Raw genomic sequence first — 305 nt, 5'->3', positions numbered from 1 at the left:
CCAGTACGGCCAGCGGGGACCCCCAGGGACACAGATGAGGCCCCCGGTGCCTCCTGGGCCCCAGCCCCTCCATGGCACTCAGCCCAGAGATGGACTGCTCTGGTGGGAGGATGGGGCCCCCCAACAGCATCAGCAGGTCGTGCCTAAAACTGGGGAGTGCTGCTGGCCACCACCTGCCCGAGGCTGTCCTCACGGGCATCTGGGGCAGGGATGCTCAGCAGGGGCCATCTGCACACCAGCCAGCTGGGCCCCCAAGGGGGCTGCACCTACCCCCCCCGCCCTGTCCCAGGTGCCGGGCGGACACA

Source organism: Phaethon lepturus, unplaced genomic scaffold (assembly GCF_000687285.1).
Source record: "Phaethon lepturus isolate BGI_N335 unplaced genomic scaffold, ASM68728v1 scaffold15401, whole genome shotgun sequence".
Taxonomy (NCBI): Eukaryota; Metazoa; Chordata; class Aves; order Phaethontiformes; family Phaethontidae; genus Phaethon; species Phaethon lepturus.
The sequence above is the reverse complement of the archived record's forward strand: the minus strand, read 5'-3'. Positions refer to the sequence as shown.